The 22,276-nt window shown below is 46.9% G+C and overlaps 1 protein-coding gene and 1 pseudogene across 4 annotated transcripts in view; both read right to left on the bottom strand.

Annotated features, from left to right (window-relative positions):
• The window catches only part of SLC7A1 (solute carrier family 7 member 1), an 86,373-nt gene that overhangs the window by 34,673 nt on the left and 29,424 nt on the right, over positions 1-22,276 (bottom strand). For 2 of the 4 annotated variants that reach the window (XM_045869261.3, XM_064586264.1), the window contains exons 1-2: positions 14,041-14,145; positions 6,578-6,719 (exon numbers count right to left, since the gene is read on the bottom strand). The gene's annotated coding sequence lies outside the window, so the exon portion shown is untranslated. Of the gene's footprint in view, positions 1-6,577; positions 6,720-14,040; positions 14,146-22,276 lie in introns of those variants that run through there. The other 2 variants (XM_045869259.3, XM_045869262.3) reach the window with 1 other exon arrangement.
• LOC135363852 (small ribosomal subunit protein eS24-like) overlaps positions 6,733-22,276 on the bottom strand; it is a 44,968-nt pseudogene continuing 29,424 nt past the window's right edge.

The following is a 22,276-nucleotide window of genomic DNA, read 5'->3' as shown; positions in this document are numbered from 1 at the left end:
CTGTAAGTAGCCTGCCCACATGACTTCCTTCCACAGAGGCCTGTGTGGAAAGGGCAGAAAAGAGTGCAGCACCTAACCAACACTACCTTGACCAGGGGCCACGATCCACAATGACAAACATTTGATTATGGGATGTGACAAGAAGGGCACTTGACCTCTGTGATCTTCCTCCCCAAACCCGTAACCCCCATCTAATCATGAGAAAAATATCAGACAAATTGCAGATAGGGAATATTCTACAAAACACCTGACCAGTGCTCCTCAAGATGTCAGGACCTCAGGAACAAGGAAAGTCCAAGAAACTGTCACAAGCAAGAGGAGCCTGAGGAGACATGATAACTGAATGTCATGTGCGATCCTGGATGGGATCCGGGAACAGAAAAAGGACCCCGAGGAAAACCATGGAAATCTAAATAAAGTATGGGCATTAGTCGTATGGGGACCAGGTCATTAGCGGTAACTGATCATCCACATTAATGTAGGGTGCTCGCCAAAGAGGAAGCTGGTGTGGAGTCTATGGGAACTCTCTGTACTATCCCTACAATTTTTCTATAAGTCTAAAACTGTGCTGAACTAAAGAGTTTATTTTTTTAAAAAACAGCATGTGCAGAGAGAAGCTATCATGATTTTTGGCTACTGAGGTAGAAAAAAGTATCACTGCTTTTTCATCTTGATCATCAATTGACCTAACCTTGCTACGATTAAGTCACTGGAAAACATAATAATCTAAATGGAGAATGGCAGATCTAGCAAAGTCCATACCTAATCATCCAGAACACCTGACTGCCCACCCACACCTCGTGGCCTCAGCTACCCGGTACAGTGTGGTCTGGCAACCCCCCGCCCCCAGACCCTGACCAGGACCCTCTGTGTGGTCACACAGGAACTGGAGTGGGCCTCTCTGTACTTCACGTGACCGGCCAAGAGAAGACAAAAAAAAGCTTCTCAAGACTCAGAAGTTTTCAGCTAGGAATAACAGTCATGTGTTCCGATCTCCTCATTATAAGGATGAGGAAAAATAACTGGGAGAGCCAAGGGTCAAACCAGATCACGGAGCTCGGAAGGCACGGGGGCCCAAGTGCTCATTGAGGGCTCTGGCATTCCAGGTGGGAAGGAAATGATATCACTGTGCTGTAAGGTGGGGAGGAAGTGGGGAGGAAATGAGGAAAGACGACATTATTTGTGGAGCTGGAGGGCAGCAGGAAGACCCCAGACACGAGGGTGTGATAGGAGCAGAAAAGGGCAGCCGTTGTGAATGAGGGAAGAACAAGCACAGAGACCAGAGGCTCCCCAGTCTGCTTCAGGCCACAGAATGGCCTGCTTCCGGGGCGCCCCGGCGAGGCCATAAGTGATACCTGGGGCAAGATGAGGCTCGGAGTCACCTGCCGGGGCCCCAGGGCCTGGGGAAGGCCCCAGCACTGTTGAGAGAGGCAAGGGTGTAATTCCTCCTTTTCTTTTCTTCCTTACGGGATGTAACTGGATTTATTCAAGTCAGATTGTAAATCCTAACAAAGCTTTCAGGAAACAATGGCTTGGATAATGAGTTAAAGATGTAACATTTTAACGCAAACCCTTGGCAGAAAAGGCTATGCTAGGGGATGTGCAGAATCCCTGTAAAATCACTCCTCGACATCATTTTTGGCAGAGAGGGGAGTATTTTAAGTAGACAGGAATCTTATAGGCAAGCAGAGTGGGAAAGCTCCTTGTGACTCGCACTGTTTTCAACCTGACTGGTAAATGCCGCTGACGTTTAGAGAGTGCCTACCTGCTCCCACCCCCTCCTGTGTGTAGTCTGGTTAAAGTAAGTGCATTCACTCTCCCAAACAGTAAAAGCCAGGGCAAGGCAAAGACAGTGCAATTAAAGAGCATCTTCTTTCCTCGGCTTCACAGAGTACAGCAACCCAAGGGCCCAGGAGGCTAGGTAGGATGAGCCATCTGCCTTCCTCTGAAAGACAAGACACAGTCTGTCCCGGGCTCTGTGAAGGGCCGGTCCATAATTTACACTCCTTTCTCAAAAGTTCGCTCTTGTCTGGAGCAGAAGCAAAAGCTACTGGAGCCCAGACATGTGCCAGAAACACATTTTTGAGCCTCCTTAGAACAGAAGGCGAACGGGAGCCCAGTGATCCACAGCAGGCCGAAATGACCCCCCAGGACGTGCAGGGCTGCGGTGGGCGGGCTGCAAAGGCCCGTGTACCGTCAGCACCAGGTGGGCACACGCCCGCCAGCCAAAAACCGGCTCCAAGAACTCACTCCCTAACACCAGAGGCTCAGCACCCTCTTCGAGGTAAGGGGGCAGGTTACTGGATTCTATAACTGTAGATACAGATACTGGTTTTCAAACAATGTGGAAAGGGAAGTCTTTGTTGAGTACAAAACATGCCTAGACAGGAGCAGTTCATTTCTCTTAAATAGGCACATGGTGGCTCTCTGCTCTGGGGATAGTTCTGCGCCCCTTCGTCGCCCCCAGCAGCCAGGGGGAAACGCTCTGTGAACCACTGCGGGGGGAGCACAGAACGGACCGTGACAGGAGACCAACTTCCTACTATCTTTACCTTGGTCACTTTTCTTTCCTTTTTTCTTTTTCAGTTTTTATTATTGTTTATTATCAAAGTGCAGTTGGCATACAACGTGATGGCAGTGCCTTGGTTACTGCTTGCTATCTGGGGGAAGGGCAGGCTCAGTTCCTTTGGAAGACGCTGGAAATGTTGCTGGGAGGCCTGGAGCGGACAGCCCAGGGAAGGCACATGTCTCCAGTGAGCTGTTTCTACTTTCCAGCAGGGTAGCTGAAAATGAGATACTCACCTCGTCCTGGGTTTAAGTTTAAGAAATAGTCAGTATTCTTTCCGTCTCCTTAGAAGTGGCGTAAAACTGTATTCTCCAAGTGGCATCAACTGTCAGGATTTTGAATCCATTATGCCACCACTTGTATTCATGCTGAAACCCCAAAGTTGGTCCTTCAACCAACCGTGAGACGAAAGAATACTCATCTGTGTAAAACTAATCGAACCGTTAGAATTCCCGCAATGGCAGGTTGTTACGGACTTCTTGCTGTTGGGGTTTATGCAGAAAGTTGCCACAATCGTTTTGAAAGCATTACCCGAAAATTAGGTTATCCTTTCTTGTGGGGAGGAATCTGTACAATGATCAACACCTACACTAAATCCCACCAAAGCTCACTGATCTCACATCTATTTTGATGCCCTGTGCTCGACACAGCCAGGGTTTATGGAAATGCATAAACCCACAGTCCCACCCCAGACAGCAGAGTGTCGGGGTGGGAAGAGGTAAGCACACACGACAGCTCCAAGAGCTGGGCCCACCAGGTGATGGAGCTCCAAAGGAGAAGGTCTAACTGGCCATCTCAAAGGCCACTTCAGGCTCCCCCCACCCCACCCCCCTCCCCCCGCTATCTGAAAGTAGAGCGTTGCTATGGAACCCTTCACGAATGAAATGGTGTAAAGCAAAGAAACAACCATTAATTTATATGGAAAATTTGTTGAGTGTTCCCAGACCCAAAAAAATCACCTCTATTAGGCTTTTCTGACACCTTAGGACAAATCTTGCTAAAGGATGGACCAAGTAAATGGAGATAAAGATGCCCACAGACACAGTTCAAAGCCCTGGTGGCTTGACGCTGAGATGCTGAGTGCATTCCCCGGGGAAGGAGCATGGCTCTGGACACTCCGGATTTGAGCAGCCTCTAGAATAGCTCGCTGTAAAACAAATGCTGAACGCCATTTTAGCTTTTTGCCTTTTTTTTGTAAAAGCAAAAATCTTCCAATTTCTTTCAGTTAATAAAAAACAGGTAGGTCTTTGTAACAGCAAAGTGGCATAATGCAACCTTTAAAGAGTGTGGGACACCTGTACTTTCATGGGGAAAAGAGGCGTGACTGCATCAAGCAAGGACAGAGGCATAAAGTCCATAAGCCCACCTATGCATTTCCTTGCTTCCACTGGAAACCTCAGTTATAAAGATGCTTTATGCTTTTCTATCACAAGCCACAGGTAATGTGCTTCTCACTGGCAGGCGCAGGCACAAGATCCAGTGTGATCACCGACCCTCACGGTGTCCACCCGACCTCTAGACCTCAGTGACTTTAACACTCTGGCCATATCAGAAAAAGCCCCAGGAGCCCTGCCGCCCAAGACCTGCCTCCTTCTGCTGATTCCACAGAGCTAAATGCAGAAGGCTGCCAGAAGCCTCTGAGGTCCCATCGATAGCAATGTGTACAGCCCGACACATGGCCATAAGCTCTAAGTCTGCACAGCAGAGCAGAGTTGGTGGACAGAGGGGAGCAGAAGGAGGCAGGAAAGTAGAGGTTCTGCCTCGCAGTCTTGACTTCCAAGCCACAGAGGGACAGGCCCAGGAGGAGGCCATGGGGACCCACCTCAGACGCATGCCCACCAGGGCAGGACAGCTTCCAGCCACAGGTTGGGAAGTCAGCCAGGGAACAACAAACTACTCCGAGAGCTTCCAAAGCAGAAATGGCAAAGAGCAAGGCAAACAGGGATGGAGATACTGACCATGAGCACAGCAAGGGCCTCTCAGCCAGGCAAGAAGCACTAAGGCGCAGGGAGCCAGGCTCCATGGTGGCTGTGAGTGGTGCCACCACCCCTCAAGCTCACACCTCACAGAGGCCCAAGCAAATCACCCAGGGGGCTGAGAGCGGACAATGCCATACTAATCAAAGAACTAGAACAAGATCTGTCATGTGCAAATCTGTTGCCGAAATGGTATGCAGGCAGAAAAGTGTTTTCAACAGCTTTAATGCCCTGGGAAAATATCAAGTAAAAAAGCACATTTTCTTATCCCAATGAGCATGTAGGCGAGGGGGAGGGTATGTAAAGTACCAACACACTGAGATTATCTTTCAGATTACGGGCTGTTTTCTTCTTTTCTATATTTGTCATAATATCTGTAATGAGATGCGTTAACTTTTTAAAGTAGAAAACAAATAGTAATAATTAATAACAACTAACATTTTGGGACATCAGCCAAATGAAAGATCCCTTAGATAAAATATTTCTTTTAATCTTCACACCACCTTATCTATCCGGCAATACTCTGCATTCCAGAAATAAGGAAACCCAACATTACTAGAACTCTGTCATTCTCAACCCTGGGTGTGCAAGAGAACCACGTGCGAAGACTTTTTAAATGAATGATGCCCAGCCCACTACAAACCAAGTCACTTCGGTGACTTTCTCCCAGGTAACTTGCCCAAGAGCACGTAGCCAGTGAGAGACGGAGTCGGGGCTCGAACCCAAGTCTTCCTGCCCCAAAGCCTTGCACCGTCCTCTGAAGCGGGATCTGCAGGTTTGGAGAACAGGCACCGAGGGTGTGGAGAGCTTGTACAGGAAAGAAGCAGGGACAGGGGGCAGGGTTGACTGGCGGAGGGAAGGGTCTCTGTGTGTCCCACCAGGAGAGCGGCATCCGAACCCTCCTCTGTCCCCCAGCACACAGGGGGCACTGGGCCGTATTCACAGGACCATATCCTACATAGCACCCACAGCGGACACTTGGTGTTAACCGGCTGACTTCCATTTAGGAAGCTGACAGGAAAATGACCTTCATCTTAGGTAATCACCACCATTACCATCAACAACTTATGAGGGTCTCTCTCTATCAAAGGAGATTTTGTTAACTGAATAGTTAATGGTCTGAGTTACTAAAGAGTACATTTCTGTTTCTCTAAATGAATAGAAATGTAAAAAGTCATCAGTTGAGTTAAAATCCAACCTAAGCAACATACTCTTATCTACAAAGCCTTGAAACAGTTCCCATTTTCCTCCCAGATACCTTCTGTCACGGGGTGTGCTCTGTCCCCACCTCCCGTCTCGCCCTGAGGGACAGTTTCCCCACTCCACAGTGGGACAGCTTGAGTACCTGCGCCCCTCAGCCTGGGGTTTTGTAAGGTCCAAGTTCATTATCTTTAAGTCAGTGTTTGGGTTCTCAGTTTCCACGTCTAAGATGAGACAGTATTGCTGTCCATCATTGCAGGGTACATGTGAGGGTCAAATGAGATAATGCATTAAAGGAACACACTGAGAAGCCAAATGCGTTAATCTTCCAATGCAAAGAGCTGCTGTTAAAGCCACACCAGTAGGCACTAATTTCTTTTTCAAAATCTCCATTTGCAATCTGTTTGTCAGTTGTCTCTGCTTGCCGGTAGCCGAAGGCAGGCAATCCCCATCAGCAAAGGGTTCCCGTCGCTAGGGCTATCTTTAACCGAAGGCTTTGCCACAGATCCTGCTGTCTACTTAGCTACACTCAGATCGTTTCAATATTGTTTATTCAAACTGAAGAATGATATAAGGAAGAAGCCAGGGAAGAAATACTAAGCACGTTTTCACAAAAACCAGATACCCAGCTACAATCTAGAAATGCTCCTCCTTAAGCCAGCAGGATGTGGTCAGACAGTAGTTATGTCTCTGGATGGAGTTTCCATCACTAGGGAAGGCTGTGCTTTATCAGGACAGATGCCCTGGCCCTGTGTATAGAAATGCATTACAACAAAAACATGCATTCTATCAGGAGCTCAGAGCTCCTCCGACACATGCCTTTAATCATACTTACTTTTGCAGTATGTAACGAAAATGTTCTGTATCTGGAATCTGAAGCCAAGTGATCTACAAACTCTGTGGGCAGGTCCAGGGGAGCCCTGCCATTGCCTCTCCAGTACAATGTTGATTAACCAGAACCAAACAGGAGCCTGGTCCTAAGGAGTGGGAGATTTCATAAAGTCAGCATCATATGAACTGTTAAGCACTTCATTTGGGCCTTAAAAACTGTTACACATTTGGCTCTCAAATAGAAAAGAAATGTCTTAAATAAAGTTCCCCTAAGATTAGAATTCAGACTTACTACCACAACATTGCTTCTTCAATTCTCTAGGCCTCTAAAGTATCCTGAAAGACAGAGTTTTCTGTGGCTCCTTCCAGAACCATCCTCTTTCAAAAAGCACAAGGAGAACTGACATCTGGACCTACAGCAAAGCAGAGGATTCCACACAAAACTGATCTTTCACTGCACACTCACAGATCAATTATTTTTTCATTTACTAATGCATTCACTCAACAAACCCAGGCAGTTCATGGATTTAGACCCCAAGCCCCAATAAATTTCCACGCTTCCCCATCTTCCCATGGTCACAAGCAACTGTGTGAAAAAACCTGGAATTTCTAGAAAATGTACTGGTTCCAAGGTAGACAAAGAAACTGTGAAAAATCAGGTCCAACTCCCTGAACTGAGCTGGAGAACAGACTAGACTCACAGAGGGCTGGGGTCCGCTGGAAACAACCAACATTCTACACCAGCTTCTCGACAGAAACACACTCAAGTTCATTTCATCCCCATCAGAGACCAACAACAGCAACTGTTACTCCCCTCAGGAGAATAAGAGTGGAGTTTAGACAGCAGGTTATATACACACACACACACACACACACACACACAAACACACAGATATAGTATGTCCTGGTGGAGCTAGGATTTGAACCTAGGTCATCGGATTCCAGAAACCCTACTCTATGCCAGGTGCCAAACGAACTCAACTTCAACCAAACTTATTCTCCCTGCTGCCGACAATTCTTAATGTGTCACCTGGTCCTACAAATAAAAGAGTCACAAGGTTAAATGACAATTCCTCTGTAAAAATTAAGTCAATTCGTTATTCACACAGTGAAGTAAATTAACATAATCCACCTCCTTCCCTCCAGCCTCTGGCCAAGACCCACGGGCTTTGAGGTAATAGGAGCTTTATTTGGGACTGAGGAATGGTGAATAGTTTGGGTTGCAGGGCCCAACCAAGACTTCAGGGAGAGTTCTGGAAAGCATACAGACAGCAAGGCTTAGAAAAGTATGCGGAAGAAAGAGCAGGCCAAAGCAGATGGATTAGACATTATGTTGGAGATACTGCATCCCTGATAAAAGCAGGGAGAAAGTGTCAAAAAAAACATGAAAGAGCATCCCTGGGAAATAATAACAACATACTGAATATGAGCTTAGATAAAAAATGGTCTGGAAGGGAAATTGAAGTAGTTGTCTCTAAACAGGTGATTATGGACATTTTTTATTTCCTGCATTTTGACAATTTTTTCTATGAGTGTGGACTGCTTCTGAGTTAAAGGGAAGGAAATATTCTACTAAAACCAACAAACAAGTGGAAAAAAAGCAAGGCATAAAGGTCCAAAGACAAGTTAAATCCATGTCAAGAGTATCTGGGAGATGTGGATAACTGAGTACATTTCATTATGCTTTCTCCCTACATTTGTGCACATTTGGAAATTTCCAAAAGTGAATGTGAAAAGAAAGGAATTCACTCAGGGCTGACCCAGAAAACAAAGAAGAAATTCTTCCACAACCTGTAGCAACCCCTACCTCCGGGACCAGAATAGCACCTCCAGTGCTATAAGCCATGGACACATATTAAATAGTCTTTTATGCAGGATTAGGTTGAACCAAATGAAATTGTCAATACTCAGCTATTTTTTTTTCACATTAACATTCTTAGTTTATTGATCCTCTCATGAAAAATCTGCACAATCACCACAGATAAAGCCACTGCAGCATCTTTAGTCCTGGTGTCCAATCTCCAGCTCACTTTTTGCCAGCACCAACGTTGGCTTTTGCAGTCCCCCTGACTTTCTTCATTCTGTTCTTGCGTTCCTTTCGCTGTTTTCTTGATGTCTTTTTCTTCTCATACAGGCCATGTCTTGCAAGTCTGTGTTTGGGTTCATTCTTCTTTGCATAATCCAAGGAATCATAAATCATGCCAAAGCCGGTTGTCGTGCCACCACCAAAATGGGTTCTGAATCCAAACACAAATATGACATCTGGTGTGGTCTTGTACATTTTGGCTAGTTTTTCCTGAATTTCTGTCTTAGGTACTGTTGCCTTTCCGGGGTGAAGAACATCAATGACCATCTGTTTCCGCTGAAGTAGTCGGTTATCATGAACTTCCTGGTCCGGATAGTTACTGTGTCGTTCATGATGGCGGCCAAGCTTCAAGCAGCCGGGGAGGAAAAGACAGCCACGAGTAAAGGATCTGTCATAGGCAGACCTGGTCGTACCTCTTACCACCAGCCTTGTTCCTACACATTCTCTGAGCCTAAGTCTGTATCACATTTGGGGAATTAGACTGAAACCAGAAAAGGCAACGAGGGTTCCAAATAAGAGATTTGGGTGGGGGGGGGGGGAAGTGATTCGGAGGTTCTTCAGAAGCTGGTAGCAGCTGAAAGAGAGACACTTGTAGGCGTGCGTGTTTTGGGGCATGTTTTGCTTACCCATGAGGGACACGAGTTTGTCTTGGGGTTCACCTGTCACAGCCGAGGTGACCTGGGTGGGAAGGCACAGGCCCGCTGAACCGCCCAGGACGCACGTCAGACTACCTGGGGGAAGCGGGTGAGCGCAGTGAAGCAGGAGGGCGGGACATTTACAAGAGCCTTGAATGGCCAGCCGAGGGTTTTACACTCAGACGTGTAATTTTTCAGTGAAGGAAGGCCATCACAAAAATATTATCTTGGGAGGACCGATCTGGTCTTGCTGTCAAGGACAGATTGGAGGACAGCACTGGGACAGCTGACTGCTCGTGGCTCAGCCTTCTTTCTTTGAGGAGCAAACCAATTACGTTTGCCTTTGAGCATGGTATTTTAATCCGACTAATAAATCACTTTTGCGCAAGCAAAGGCTCTAATCTTTCACATTTACCTGCCATTTGCTCCCGGTCTCAGCTTCCTCCTCAAAGAGCCCGGAGATACACAGACTCCACACACCCACAGTTACCATGGGAATTATCTATGTGGTATATATCATGCACAAATAATCCCTCAGCAGGAAATGCTGCATTTTATGGTCTGTTTCCTGTAAACGATACTTTACCGGTAGCCAAAATCTCAAGCCCTCATCCCAAAGAGAAAAGCATGTAAACATTGAAAGAAACGTTGCAGCCTCCTCATGGGGTCGGCCACCTTACCTGTTGAAGTCCATACCTGTTGCACTCATCTACCTTATGTAATATACTTGGAGGAAACCCCCTGGTATGTGTGGCCAGAACAGTCTCTATTACAGCAGAGCACGTGCTTCTCTCGGTCGGAAAGGACTCTCTGGCCGTGCACTGCACAATGCTGAAGCGAAGCACCAAAGGCCGGCGGAGGACAGCCAGAGGGTCAGGCTGACGTCAGGGGGACGAAGCAGCCCAGGAAGTTGGACAAGTGTCGCTCCTTGAACTGGATAAGACAGTAGCAGTCGGTGCGCAGGGGCTCTTTTATCATGAGGGATGGACCCCCGATGCGTCCTCTGTCACAGGCAGTGCCACCCGCTGTGTTTTATGGAAGACTCCAGTGCAATCCTGTAACCAGCCTGTCCCCTACGGAATGCTACCCGAATGTGACCCCAGACAGTCAATTATCCAGCCTGCCATTCACTGCAATTCTCCCTTCTTTGGTGACTGCTTTATGACAGTTAGGCTCCACATCTTCAGAGAATGAGGAGACACAGCACAGACTTCTGTTGTTTTGGGTTTTTTTTGTTTTGTTTTAAAGATTTTTATTTATTCATTTGACAGAGAGAGACACAGTGAGAGAGGGAACACAAGCAGGGCGAGTGGGAGAGGGAGAAGCAGGCTTCCCGCTGAGCAGGGAGCCTGATGCGGGGCTCGATCCCAGGACCCTGAGATCATGACCCAAGCTGAAGGCAGACGCTTAATGACTGAGCCACCCAGGCGCCCCCAGACTTCTGTTGTTTTTAAGGAATTTTTAAAGGGTAACCATAGACATCACAACTTAGGCCCCAAATAACGCTCTATACAATACCCACTGCCACAGAAAAAACTACTGAGAGGGCATCTTAACCTTCTAAAAGTTCACAGGCAAGTCAGTCACTTGAGACTCAGGACCACATTTCCCTCTACAAACAACGCGACAAAACTGCAGCCGGGTTCTAAAGCAGCTCACAAACAGCAACTTAAGCTGACATTCCTGCTGGAGAAGTGAGCACTCTGGGGGCATCCACCACCCAGCAGGGTCAGGAAGGCACGGAGGATATCCAAGTTGGTTAGAAGAATGAATGGACCCTATAGAGTTATGATCCTTTAAAAGATTTAAAATCATGGATCATTTTGGAAAAAACAAAGGAGCAAAACAATTTTCCACACAAATGGATAGCCGATGGCAATCACTTTTCAAGGAGTAAGGAAAGGCGATCGGTTGTGGGCAGTCTCTAAGGTGGCCCCATGATCTACTCCTGGTGTTTCCTTGAGTGTGTGTGGGAACTGGGACTTGCATCCAGTCAACAGAACATGGCAAACGTGCTGATGTCAGTCGCGATTATGTGACATTACATCCGGCTCCATCTTGCTAGCAGCCTCTCCTTGCCAGTTTAATGAACCAAACAGCCACGTCTGGAAAACCCACATGGCAATGGATGTGGCCTCTAGGTCAGCCAGCGAGAGGCCGGAGCCCCAGGATCCTACAACCATGAAGAAATGGATTTGCCCAACAACCTGGGAGAGCTTAGAATCAGTTTCCACCCCAGCCATGCCTCCAGACGAAAACCAAACCCTAGCCAACACCTTGACTACAGCCTCATGAGCCAAGCTGTGCTCTGACTTCTGACCACAGGAACAATGAAACAATAGATGTGTGTTGTTTTAGGCCTCTGGGTTTGTGGTGATTTGTTATGCAGTGACAGAGCACTCCTCCATGGTCCAAACAGTCATGAGATAGTGAGTGAGTTTGCCTTCATTTCTCTCTTTAAACCTTCAAGGAGCTAAAAACCAGAGCCCAACATTTCTTTAACTTCCTCTGTTTTAATGGAAGAGTTAACCTTTTCTTGACCTGAAACTATTTTTTCTTGGTGAAGTCTGAATGATCTGAAAGCAATTTCCTCCTCTAGAAGAATGGCATGCATTAAATGACTATTACTTCATTTTCCACAGACTCGCATGTCTGCCGTGTGCCACTCTCCTGGGAGTTACAGGAGCTACAAAGATAAAGCATGCACTGCCCCGGTGCTGAATGCACACAGCCTGGGAAGGAAAACGAAAGCAACCATCTATCCAGTCAGCAAATATTTGCCTGAAGCCTACTCTACGCCTCCCGCCCTTCTAGGTGCTGATCAAACTGCAGGGAAGGGAACCAAGCTGCCTGGCCTCTGGGCAGGAAGACAGAATGATAAGCCAAAGAGCACAAACAAGTGTGCCAGAGACCGAAAAACCTCCAGGGGGCACACCACCTCAGTCACCAGCTGGCACCTTGTCAGAATCCCTTCACTCAAGAAGGGGCGACCTTGTGGTGGTTTCCAGTAGGTTGTGAATTCCCCTGATTTAGGTGCAGTTCATGACACGTGTCCGAGGGCCTAAGAACCACGGATGGCTTCCTCACGCATTTGGTCACAGCATCCTGATCCGAGAAACGGATCTGATGTAGACTTTTCACTCTGAGGTGAACAGTCAGCTCCGCCGCCACCCGCCCCCCCGCAACACCCGCACACCAAGCCCTGGTATTAGGTAACAGGAAGAGGTTCTAAAATAGTCTGGTAAGACAGCAGAGACACATCTGACTATTGCAGGAAGAGGAGGAAGAGTGCAGAATGAACTCACTCTAAGCACTTTTACTAAATAAGCTCTGAAAGGAGAAGAAAAGAAAAGGACATCTGAGGTCTACAACGGCTTCTGGCACTACCGGGGATAGCCTCCCACATCCCTGCCGGCAAGGATCCAGTTTTCCTGTCTTTGGGAAAGCGCACCTGGTAACCCTGCACCCTTGTTCCTGACACTGACAAGGCTGCCAACAGCCTCATAAACAAGGGGGGATCCTCCCTATGAAGTAGGAGCCATGGGGAGGCCGCCCCCTCCTTATTTCAAGGCCGCCGGCTCGAAGATGCTTCCCTGTTGCAAAGGTCATGGGCCATATCCCCCACAAAGTCCCTCTGATGATGACCCTGATTATGGGTGCATTCTTAATATAGCTATATTTGAAACTAAGAATTTGAATGGCCCAGAGGACCCTAAGAATGTGAGACGGAGGGAGAAACGTCAGGTGAGGTTCTTTTATAAACATACCCGCCTGAAAAAACTTTACCTCCATTTTTTTTAATGCACAAAACAGTGACAATAACAATGAAGTGCCCAAACTTGGTGAACTTGTTACTTTAATCAAAAAATAACTGGAGCAATAGCTTTTAACTATTTTAATAGTAGAATCCTTCTTTCCCATACCGCCTCTTAGGCTGAATCCAAATGTGAGAATCAGATAAAACTGGAGCCACTCTGACACAGAGAGACGGGAGACACTGCGCCCTGGGGGCTCGACCTGACCGTCCCCAGCCCTCCCTGCCTGGCTCCTGGGCCCCCTCAGGACTCTGGGGCTCCAAGGACCCGCCTGAAATACACCAACCTGTAGCAGATCACTACAGCTCCTGAACCCAAGAACAAGCTACAGGAGAATCCCTAAGTAAAAGAGGGAAAAGCCAAGGAATGAGGGCGTAGGAGCAGGGGGAAAGCTTGAGAGCAGGAAGGACACTGGAGCCAGCCCTTGACCTTGAGAAGCGCGAAGGTCCCAAGAGTCAGAGGCAGAACCGCAGCACAGTGCCTCGGTGCGAGCGCACTGCACGCCTGCACGGACGGCCCAGGAGCCCCGGCCCAGAGGGGCTCCCGCCAAGTGCTGCGCACCGCGCCGCGTCCCGGCATCTACACCAGGAGTGAGGGGCAGGCTTCGGCAGATCTCTCCACAGCATGCCCGGGGGCCTGTGTTCGGAAGCCTTGCCATCTGTAGGGTATTGCAAGTTCTGTTTGAAGGAAATGTAGAAATTCAATAAAACCACAAAAGCAAAGAGGCACGCCTGTCTTCTGTTGAGTGGATGGGCCTGAAGAGCTAGATGACTCTAAAAAGGCAGAGTAGTTATAAGCTTTGGAAGACAATGATGTAGGGTGGAGCTGTGCATTAACCTATCAAGTCAACAGCCAACAGAAGGACTAAACGGACAATACATTCTAGCACCCAGGAGACCATCCTGCTGGGGTGCAGGTGGGCAGACTGTACCTGGAATGGGACGTGAGAACTCGTCACCTCGTCACCTGAGGATCACCTGGGTCCTGGAACAAAGACGTCTCAGGAGGCACGAGATGGGAGCTTCTGGCTCCTGGAAAACAAAGAAGAGACATTAGGCCCCATCAGTTTGGTTCCCAGAACCTCCACACCTGTGGCTGCGACAGGGAGGGATGATTCCATCCAGCTCAGTGTCAGGAAGTACACCCCACCTTCCGAAGACGAATGGCGTGAGTGGCTGGGAAGGTGAGGGTCCGACCACAGGGACTGAGCAGGCATGCAGCGAAGCACCACTGGGCAGGGAACAAGACAGGAAGCTGGACGAGATGGCCTTCAAGCCATTGATCCTACCACGTTACCTCCATCAATGATGATCCTATCTCAAACCAGAATAGTATCAAAGCATCACCCAGACAGGCTACTTCCACAGATCTAGGACACAGAGGTAGGTGAGTAAAAGCTCTGAGGCCCTCGCTAGGAGCCGTGAGGGGAGTGAATCCCCCCTCTGACAATGGCATTGAGAACTGAGACCAGCAGAGGCAGACAGCCTTAGCTGGGTCCTTCAGGAAATAGTCGGACACCATCTGTGAATGGCCATTTTGCAAAGGACTCTCCTGGACCAGCTGTCAGATGGGCACAAGTATACTCCTGCCCTGTCCACATCAGGATGGGCCGGGGTGCTCTAAATGTAGGATGGGAGCTCTCGTGATGAGTCTAGGGGAGTGGCCTGCAGTCCCAGAAGGGATCGAGTGACTCGAGTCACCACTGTATGCAAGCGGGACAGTCACCTTCGCAGAGGGCATTCCAGGAAGAAGCTCCTCGAGGAGCAGCATATAAAGTCCTTTGTTTCCTCCATCTTACCATTTCTACTTTGCACACACTCACATGCTCACCCAGGAGCTGGAGAGGTCTAATTAAGCCTCCTGAATATGATCTGCACTAATGTGAACCCAGAGAGGATTATCATTATGCCAAAGAGGCACATGAAGATGCTAATCAACACTGAGAGTTTCAGAACTTCAACAGCAGCAGACCGGATTTCCCACAACTGAAATCCGACTCCATCCTGACCCGCACATTCATTCTACATTAATACTTCATTCTTTGCCCCTTTCTGTTTTGAAAATGTCCCCCTCAAACCTACAGAAAGGTTAAATGAACATTTACGTGGTCTTCATCTACATTTACACCAATATTTAACACTTACCGTATCTGCTTTATCTTTATATAAATATAAACTGTTCTCACAAGCCACTTGAGAGTGAGCTATAATAGTTATCATGACACTTGACCTCTAAGTATTTTGGTAACTCCTAAAAATGACACTCTTCTATAGAACTGTAATGCCGTCATCACACCAAAGAAATTGAACACTCATTCAATAGCATCTCAAACACAGCCCAGGACCAAATGTCCAAAATTAACAACATATTGCTCGTTCTCTATCATGTGCCAAGCACCACAAGGACACTGAGAGGGCCACAGCCCAACGGGGAGACAGACATACAGATGTATTACTGCAACAAGGGCACTAAGAGGGTGTGGCTCATATGCGAGTATCTCCGCAGAAAAGAAAGTAGTTGGCTCCACCTGGAGATTGAGAAAAGGCTTATGCAATGAAGTGATATTTAGAGGATGAGTCTAGCCAACATATACAGAGTAGGAACTGAATGTGAAAATGGAGAGGCCTGAATGTGACAGCCAGAATAAGTCCAAATCCCAATTCCAGGAACTTGTGAATATGTTAGGTTACATGGCAAGGAGGAATTAAGGTTGCCAAAGGAATAAAGATGCTAATCAGCTGACCTTGAGATATGAAGATTTTCCTGTGGCAAGTCTGATGGCATCAACGAGGGTCCCTATAAGATGGAAGAGGCAGGAGAGTCAGTGTCAGAGGGATGCAATGTGAGAGAGACCCCATCAGCCATTACTGGCTTTGAATATGTCAGGGGACCAGGAGCCAAGGAAGGCAGGCAGCCTCTGGAAGCTGGGAAGGACAAAGAACCAGATTCTCTCTCAAGAGTCTTCAGAATGGAGCACATCCCTGCCAACACCCTGACTTGAGCCTGGTGAGACCTCTTTCGGACTTCTGACCTCCATCCAGAACTGCAAGACAATAAATATGTGTGGTTTTAAGCCAATGAAAAAACAAAACAAAACAAAACTGTAGAGGCTGGAAACAAGGCTGGAAACTGTCAAAGCTCTGGGAGATGGGGGCAAAGTCATCCAAGCCCTTGTGGCCAAGCCAAGAAAACTGCACTTTATTCTTTGGGGAAGGAAGAGACAGCCAAACGCCATGATCGGATCTCACTCTTAGGAAGAAAACTCTGGAATAAAAGGAGGAGAATCTAGAAGAAAAACAACTGATAATGTTTGGTGCCAATGATAAAGTTGAGCTTTCAAACAAAAAAAAACTTAGAAGTTTGGAAAACTTGCATCCGTCACCCAGAACTCGAAAGTTTCCCAAAACTTAAAGAGTTTTCAGATGACACTGGTGGTGATATTAACAAATGTGATTTTTAGAAAACAGTTACATGATAAAATCTGTCAACATCTGGAAGATCTGCGTAATTCAGTAAGACAGTAATTCACTGAAACAGAATCATACATGGACAAATGATTGATTCAAAGTACAAAATGGAATTTTTTAAAAAAGTACAAAACAGACCCATTTTCAAGTACAAAAAGTCCGTCAATAGGGTTTCAGTTTCCACTGTGGAACCAACTACCTCCTTTCAAGTTTTTGTGCAGTATCAAAAAAGAATACCCATAATTATCCAAAAAGGCTACTGAAGTCCTCTTCCTTTTCCAAGGACCTATCTGAGGCCATAGTTTCTTTATATACTTCAACTAAAACAACACATCAAAACTGACCGATTCATAATCAGACATAAGAACCAAGATGCCTTCTATTAAGCTGAAACATTAAAGAGATTTGTAAATATGTAAAACAACTCTACTCTTACTATTTTTTTGTTGTTGTGGAAACTAGTTATTTTTCATAAAAATGTTGTTAACATAAAATGATTTACTGTTATTTTTAGATGGATTAGTACATAAATATTTGCAGTTGTTCTAAATTCTAGATTTGTAATATGATCAACACTGACACATACAGCCCACATAAGCAAAGCTCCTTCAAGTTCTCAGTAGTCTGTAATTACAGAGCACAAGGGGGTTCTGAGACCAAGCAGTTTGAGAACCCCTGCTTTATGGGCCGTCCAGTCAAGTGAACACAGCCAAGCTAGATACAAGCTCATGTCACGAAAGCTGCTCTCCTGCTTCTTTGGGCGTGATGAAGCAGCCTACTCTGCTCACATTCTCCTGTCACCGTATACAAGCAGTTAATGCCCAACTCAGAAGTCCTGAAGAAAAGCAAAGCATGCCATACATTAATCCAGGCTGAACTCATCAGGATTAATGGGATTGGAATGCATAGCAAATACATTCATTAGTACTGCTTTTCTTTAATCCAAGAATGTTCTAGCCGATTTATTCTATTTCTACAGATTTGACAACTCACTTCTTAAAAAAACAGAGTAATGAGAATGCTACATAAACTTCACACTTTAAGGACACGATTTCATGTATTTCATAAATATGGCAAGCAGCATTTCAACAGCACCCCGGGACGAGCTGGGCTCTGTGTAACGGTGGGACACCCAGCATCCAGACAGGGCGTGTGTACGCAAAATAACATGAAAACAGCAGCAAACATGTTTCCACTGAGCAGTTTAGACATCAGAAGGAATCAGATCTTTTCACTAGGTACACTGATGAAGCACTAAAAATGTTTTGCCATTTATTAAACACAATGCCTGCCCAACTTTTTGGCAACTTAAACAGCTGCTTTGCCTGTGAGTGTGTTTTGATTCTGTTCATTCCACAAAAGTTTCAGGTGCCAGATACGGTTCTAGAACCCAGAGATGCAGCAGTGACCTGGTTGGACGCAAATCCCCGACTTCCTGGAGCTTACATTCTATGACTGGAAACACCTCTTCGAAAAATAAGAATGGATGAAATGTCAACTGGAGGAAGCACGCTTCTGATCTCCTAAAGCAACTCCATGAGATACAGGATGAGCCCCAACGACACGAGTATGTGCTCCATCCCATGAGAAGGGCAGATGCTAGGGTTATTGTAAGGAATGAAGCTACAGGAAGCTCAGTTCAAGGTGGCTAAGGGATCTCTGTCAGGTCTACTGACTCCAACCAAGATCTCTGGCAAGAACAGAGCTCCTTCGGGACGGCCGAGCGCCTATGGAAGGGCCAGGCCAGTTCCCAAGGGGACATGGAGGATGTCAGAATCCTGGCAGGGTAGCATTTGTAGTTTAAAAAAGCAAATCCTGATTAATTCTTTTCTTTGGCATGAATAGTTTTCAAATTTCAGCCTAAGATTTTTGTTGGTTAAAAGGGAGCACAGGCTAAGAGGCTGCCAAGTAGTTAAACGGACATCAATTTTCTGTTCCAGGGAAGAGGGGGAGGATGGAACGAAAGCCTGAGGTACCGAGAGGAGACTGCAACATCCCCAGACCAGCAGGGCAGGCCTCCAGACCTCACCAAAGGACCCAGCCCTACGCTCAGAGACACTCAGACTTCCATACCCTGCTCTGGGAGGAGCCTGGCGGGCGGGCACCGCAGGAACCGCATCAAGGACGGAACGCCCCAGCAGCTGCACCTGCACCCCTCAAAGAGGAGCACGGGATATGGGAGAAGGCCCTGCTCTTCTTCCGCCTCCCAGTCTTAAAACTGCATTTTCGATCTACTCAGAAATGACCAGACCCTTATTGACTGAAATAATTCACTCCCAAGGGGCAGATCTGGAGGGCCCCAGAAACCACAATATTTTTACAGCTCACGTTCCCTTACGCTTCATGTGGACCCACATTTTCGGACCTGCACGGCTCCATGACTGCCTAACACATGCTCGCTTCCCAGCTTCTCAATGATAAGGAAGTGTCTTTTACCCCCTGGCTGTGGGCTTCACAGCTGCTACTCGGCAGTTTCCCAGGAAAACCCACACACTGGATTCCAGCGTCCACCTGAGAATGTGAATGCCTCACCTCTTCTTCCAACTTCCAAGCCCACCCGAATCCCACCTGTATTGGGGACCTATACCAGTTTCCATCCCCTCCCTGAGACAGCAATAATGTTGAAGCATAAATGCTGTTTGAAAGACCACAGACTCCACATAGACATTTGTGGTTCTATAAAACTTATTAGGGGAAAAAATTACAAACTCTAAAGGAAATGTGGTCAAGGAAATAACAGCAAGATATTTATCCTACCCCCAATCCTTCAATAATTAAAATTACTCCAGCCATTCTGCACCAAGGAAAAGGCCACTGGGCTCACAATTTGATGATTCAACCTTCCTCTGAGACGCAAAACACTCCCTGAAAAGGCCACAACATCCTTCTATGTTGTGTACTGCAACAGGCGAGTGAAGGCCGTTCTTCGCCATTGGCCTGTTTCTCCTGGTGATGCCCAGGGAAGAGGAGGGGTGGCAAGAGAAGCTGGGAGGGGCCGAGTCTGAGGTCACAGGGCAACAGTTCTCAACTAGGGCTGCTTCTGCTCCCGCTCCCGCCAAGGGGCATCTGGCAATGCCTGGAGACATTTGTGGTCACCCCAAGGGAGGGACGGTGGTGTTGCCATCTAGAGCTCAGAGGCCAGAAATGCTGCTCAACATCCTACAGTGCATGGGACGCCGTCCACAGCAGAGATGTATCGACAGAGCACTGAGGTAGAGAAAGTCTGTCTTACTGTGGGAAACTCTAGACTGCCAAGTGTTCTACAGACTTTTTTAGTGAACTGGTTTAAGAATTGCTTTTTTAAAAAAAAAAAGCTTCAAATAATGTCTGCAAACAAGCATGTATTCACTGGAAAGCAAAACCTTGTCACTACATCGCCGGAGAACCCTCCATTGTCCTGAAACCAGGATTGAGAATAACTAAGAGGCAAAGCAGAAGACAGGGAAGAGTAAACAAGTAAAAAAGGTAGTGTGACTAAGACATGCTCCACTTATTAATCTGAGTTCTCATGTCTGAGGGTGAGTCGGTATCTTGTGGAAGGCTTGAGACCCAGGTGCCCTGCATGACTCTGCTTAGAAGGTGAAGGTCAAACCTGAAAAAGCTGGGATGGCCAGGCAGGCCCCTGCGAGAGAAAGGAACCAACAGGCCGAGCCCTACTGTGCTCACAGGAGCAGCAGAGAGAATGCCTCATCCCCATTTCACAGGTCTTTCAGAGCAGGACCTCCACTGTGACAGAAAGATCCCGTTGCCCCTGCATTAAATAGTCCTCTTGTGCAAAACACACTGTTTCAGTGTTTGAGTGGAAGGACATCTCTACTCTGTGGGCTCGGGCTCGGAGAAAGCACAGAGATGAGGCAGTGTTCAGCATATGAGGATGGCCACTTCTATCCCAGAAAGTTCTGCTCACCAAGGAGCCATGAACCTCTGTTTTTTCATGCCTGAGATTTGAAAAATGAAATCATAAATTCAAAGAGTTGGAAGGGACCAACTTGTCACCTAAGGAAGAAATCCTCCCAGGCTGTCATGGGAAAAGCTGACTGGGGCAGGAAGAAGAGGGGAGGAGGGAGGGAGGGCAGGTACAAAGAAGTGACTCTCCATGCTGCCACTTCCCTCCCTCCCCCTTTGGGGCTCTCACCAACCAGCTTCTGACTTCTGCCTCCGTTCAGGAGTAATAAATACGTATCTGAAGCCAGCCATACACCCCATGCCAATAACAGTAATAAGAATGGCTCACATTCCTATTAAATGGCTATTAGGAGCCAGCCCCTTGTAAGGCACTGTATGTGCATGACCTCATCTAACACTCAAACCAGGCCTTGAAGTTTATGCAGCTGTTATACCCATTTTACTTATGGCAAGCCAGCCATGTAAAGTAGTTATAAAGCTGAACCTTGGTTCAAACCACGGCGCATCTGACTCTTAAAGCCACTCGGATGCTCCATTATTTTTAATGCTACTGAAACTCTACATGAGAGTATAATAGGACCCCAAGGCAGTGGGCCATGATATAATTACAGTAAAACTTTAATCAGACACATGGAGGATCCTCCCACTCAGCAAACGCAGTGAGATGAGAGGGAGCAAGGAGGTATAGATAGGTCTTCAAGGTGACTTTGGTTCCAATCTCTGCTCAACCACTGACCAGCTCAATGAGCTGGGGCAAATGGTTCTGAATCTGTTTCCTCACTTCTCCAAAGAGGAAACTACTGGTAAGCTCATGGAATTGTTTTGTTTTTTTAAAAAGATTTTATTTATTTGACAGAGAGAGAGAGACAGTGAGAGAGGGAACACAAGCAGGGGGAGTAGGAAAGGGAGAAGCAGGTTCTCTGCCGAGCAGGGAGCCCGATATGGGGCTCGATCCCAGGACCACCTGAGCCAAAGGCAGACGCTTAACGACTGAGCCACCCAGGTGCCCCGCTCATGGAATTGTTTAAAAGTAGTAATAAATTGAGATTATGAATATAAATATATCCTGCACTTTTTAAAGTAAATACATTCCTAGGAGACTGTCCCTGAATAAGTGATAGCATTTCAGAAATATTCTGCCTTGGGGCGCCTGGGTGGCTCAGTTGTTAAGCGTCTGCCTTTGGCTCAGGTCATGATCTCAGGGTCCTGGGATCGAGCCCCGCATCAGGCTCCCTGCTCGGCGGGGAGTCTGCTTCTCCCTCCCTTCTATTGCTCCTCCTGCTTGTGCTATCCCGCTCTCTCTGTCAAATAAATAAAATCTTTTAAAAAAAAAAAAAAAAAGGAAGAAAGAAAGAAATACTCCGCCTTCATTTCATCCTGTTCTGCAAATGCACTGGCTCCTGGTTGGCATTTTGAAATTTCTCCACCAAATAGCTAATGAGCCATACAAATAGATAAATGCAGCCAGGGGGAGCTGCTATTTTAAGAAATTCTCCAGTTGAAGTGAACAATTGTTTGATGTGTGAATAATCAGCTCTTAATTACATGGTTTGTCAATATTTCAAAAGAATTATCTCACTAACAAGCTGCAGGGGTAGACTTGTGGCACCTACCCTGACTTTGGACATTTGATGTTTCTCTCTGCCAGTAACTGAACCCAAAGAGTTTAATAAAATACAGTCGTTGCCAGTGAGGAAGTGGCGTATTATTGAAAAAAGAGGTACTCATGAAACGTACAAATACAATACAAAAACCACACAGGGTGTTCTCCAAATGAGCAGCAGAGAAAGGAGA

This window comes from Mirounga angustirostris, unplaced genomic scaffold, assembly GCF_029215605.1.
Source record: "Mirounga angustirostris isolate CCGP_5_RB_7025 unplaced genomic scaffold, mMirAng1.0.hap1 SCAF_3, whole genome shotgun sequence".
NCBI classification, from domain to species: Eukaryota; Metazoa; Chordata; class Mammalia; order Carnivora; family Phocidae; genus Mirounga; species Mirounga angustirostris.
This window is presented reverse-complemented; position numbering and strand designations above follow the sequence as displayed.